Source organism: Cucurbita pepo, chromosome 20, assembly GCF_057944985.1.
Source record: "Cucurbita pepo subsp. pepo isolate OVF chromosome 20, ASM5794498v1, whole genome shotgun sequence".
NCBI classification, from domain to species: domain Eukaryota; kingdom Viridiplantae; phylum Streptophyta; class Magnoliopsida; order Cucurbitales; family Cucurbitaceae; genus Cucurbita; species Cucurbita pepo.
Window position 1 is genome coordinate 5,518,721 of NC_141817.1, and position 3,918 is coordinate 5,522,638.

A 3,918-nucleotide genomic window follows, 5' to 3' on the forward strand; every position below is an offset into this window, starting at 1 on the left:
ATGATTCTTATTGATCAAATATCTCAAGTCAAGAACACTTGATTGAAATTCGAATCACTTCACAAGCAAGATTGATCATGTCGAGCTTGAATGATTCTACATGCAACCTAAACTACACAGAATTGCAAAGAAACTTATCCATTGGCTAAAGAAAGCACAAATGCTTCTTTTACTACATTTTCCAAGTCTCCTTACAAATACAACATACATGGCTTAGCCTCAAAATAAAACTATTAAAGGCATTCCAAGAGCTGTAACATTCATAGTTAATGGTCATAATTAACCATTATGTAATTGTAAACTAGAGTAACTAAAAAGTCTTAAAATACATTAATGAAATACAATAACTCTAAATTACTCTAAATTGTAATCCACTCCAAATTTATAACATGAAACTTCATTCTTCTTCAATGTGGCATGAATTGAAATATCTTTTGATAATTTCAACAGTATTTTCTTCACATCTTCATTGAAGTATATTGTATGATTGATGTCTCTTGGTTCATATCATTCTCCACTTCTTCAAGAGGATTCGTCCTCGAATCTATTTGTGAAACTTTGCTGCAAAAAATAAGTTATGGAAATACAAAGGACTTCACAATACTCTCTCACGAGTATACACTCAAGGAATTTTAGGCCACTCTTTTTACACTCATTTACACAAATGAAGCTCTCATTCTCACCTCTCAAAAATTTAAAGAGAGCAAAAATTGAATTTTGAATTCTAGGTCGATTAAAAACTTAAAAAGATAAAAATAAATAAAAAAATCAAATTGAGAAGAAATACAAAGGAAACATATATCCGATCTTGAGCCTGAAGCTCTGATACCAAATGATATGTGATAACTGTCTAAGAGTAGAGTCATATCAAGTCTTTTTGTATTTAATATTGCACTCTTATTCACCATTTTCTCATTTACTACCCCATTTATTCTACTTAGAGCATGAAATCTTTATTGCGGTCCAACATGAAAAAAAAATGATTTGGCATAAATCGATCTTAATTGTACATTTAATTGATTTATGTGGTAAAATTTCAGACATTTATGCTGAACCATGAGGGAGTAGCAAATCTAGAAATAAATGGGGGATGACATGAAAATTTTAAATCCAGCCGTCCAAGTGGGTCATTGACTACACAACGAAGGAACATGTATGTGGACAACTTATTCCTTTTTAGCCATAAGGGGAACTTATGCTCAATAATAAAAATCAAATAAATAAATAAATAAATAACCAAGAGGAGAGAGACACTTTGGGAGAAAAATCGAATTACACAACAACATCTCTGCTGTAGTGAAATGCTGTGAAACCAGAGAAGAAGAAGAAAACCCTAATCCAGCAGTTGTTGACAGCAGAAGAAAAAAGAGACCAACAAGGATTGATTACGGCAAAGAGGTGGACATGGTTTCACAGAAGAAGAAGAAAACCCTAATTCAACAGTTGTTGACAGCAGAAGAAAAAAGAGACCAACAAGGATTGATTAGGGCAAAGAGGTGGACATGAGAGCTCAAGGGAAAGAAACTTCCATTGATGAACGACAACAAACCGGGATAACTCTCTATTTCCTTATTCTCTTTTCTTATTCCATCAATGATTGAGATGTGGATTTCTCTGTTTAATTCAGTTTGTATGGGGAGCTAAACTTTACAGGGGAGGCGAGAGAGTTTTATATAGTTTAAGTATGTTGACGATATGATTTTAGTTTATTAAAGAGTTGTTAATGATTTACGTGTGTGTTTAATTAGCTACTTTACATACATAGTTCATCTTTTATTCGGGAGAAGAGAGGGAACAATGAAATTCTCCTTAATACTAAAGTTTCATAGTAAGAAGATTTGAAGGGTAATAAAAGGGTTAGGAATAATTCTTCAGCCTTATTAATAGAAATTACAACGATGATGAAAATAATCACCATTCATGACCCTCGTAAATGGGCTTGGGAATCTATTAAAAGGAACTAAAATCTACCACAAAACTCAACTACTTATCTATTTAATCTCTCTTAACTGAACCTTCCTCATTATAGTTGATTTTCTCATTATTTTCTGTTTTTCGACAGCAGTGACACTCTGTTTCAATTTTGTTTAAGTAGTTAAAATCACCAACACCCATTTGAATGTTACTGAAAAACTCCCTTAATTTCCAACTATAAAATTAACCAAAAAGATAAGTTTCTTGTGGAATCGATAATTTACTTATTACTTGCTACTTGTGATAGTGTATACTTGCACTTATTCTTGTGAATTTTACCTCATTTTATTATATACATCCACAAGCGTTCAAGTTTGTGGCACCGTTACCGGAGAACCTAATTTGGTTATTTTACTTGATTTTCGTGAGTTGGAGCCAGAAAAAAGTCATAGTAAGCTGAATTTTCTACTGCTGAATTATATTTACTACTGCAGAATTGACCTTACTGCTGCAGAATTTTGTGTATGAACCCACCTACGGGTTTGAAATTTATTTTTGATCCCGAAATAGAGAGAACCTTTAGACGAAAGTTGAAGGAGAAAAAGAAAATGACAAAACAGAATATACAACAAATGGCCCAACTGAATCAGGAGTTTGAAAATCCAGCGACGATGGCTAATCAAGAGAGAATTACTGCTAATGCCATTCATGTAGCAGATGACAGAGAAAGAACGATCCGAGCATATGCACACCCAGCTATGGAAGAGCTAAATTCGTGCATTATTAGATAAAAAATGCAAGCAACCACGTTTGAGCTAAAGCCCGTGATGTTTCAAATGTTGCAAACCATTGGGCAATTTCATGGACTACCGTCGGAAGATCCCCACCTACACCTAAAGTCATTTTTGGGAGTTAGTGACTCATTTCGATTTCAAGGAGTGGATAAAGACGTGATTAGATTCAACTTATTTTCTTATTCCTTGAGGGATGGTGCGAAATCATGGTTGAATACCTTAGCACTGGGAACAATTGATTCTTGGAGTAGTCAAATAGAGAAATTTTTAATCAAGTATTTTCCACCCACTAGAAACACAGGGTTCAGAAATGAGATTGTTGCTTTTCAATAGTTTGAAGATAAGACATTAAGCGAAGCTTGAGAAAGATTTAAGGAGATGCTTAGAAAGTGTCCTCATCATGGGCTACCTCATTGTATACAAATGGAGACTTTCTACAATGGATTAAATATTGCTACTAAACAAGTAGTTGATGCTTTCGCCGATAGTGCTATTTTGTCAAAGACATACAATGAAGCATATGAGATTTTAGAGAGAATAGCATCTAACAATTGTCAATGGGTCGATGTGAGAAGCAATCCAGGAAAGAAGACCCGGGGAGTACTTGCAGTTGATGCTTTGTCTTCTATCAATGCTCAACTAGCTTCAGGGACTAATATTTTACAAAATCTAGCATTGGGACAAGGCTCAATGATCAAAGCACCAGTTCATACAGCTGCTGTAATGACCCAGACAGCAATTGAATCTTGTGTATATTGTGGAGAGGAACATACTTTTGACCAATGTCCAAGCAAGCCGACCTCAATTTTTTATGTGGGGAATCAAGCTTGTCAAGGCAACCCGAAAAATAATCTCTTCTCAAATACTTATAATCTGGGGTGGAGAAACCATCCAAACTTCTCATGGAAGGGAGAAGGCTCATACAACCAACAAAGACCACCTAAAGCAAATTATCCTCCGGGTTTTGGATTACAAAATCAATTGACATATGGTTCTCAACAAGCCACCACCCAAGGGGAAGGAACTAGTCAAGCTCAACACATACCGGGAACATCGCTTGAGACCCTAATAAAGGAATATATGGCTAAAAATGATGTTGTGATACAATGTCAACAAGCATCATTGCGAAATTTGGAAGTTCAAGTAGGTCAATTAGCAAATGAGTTACGAAATAGAACTACGAAGTGAGTTGAGTGTGTGAGGTCCTAAG

General features: G+C 34.9%; 1 non-coding gene across 1 annotated transcript; it reads right to left on the reverse strand.

The window, feature by feature from the left end:
* Positions 1-3,008: 3,008 nt before the first annotated feature.
* On the reverse strand, positions 3,009-3,115 carry LOC111784039 (small nucleolar RNA R71). Its single transcript, XR_002813474.2, has one exon. It is a non-coding gene; the product is annotated as a small nucleolar RNA R71 (small nucleolar RNA).
* Between the last annotated feature and the right edge of the window lie 803 nt (positions 3,116-3,918).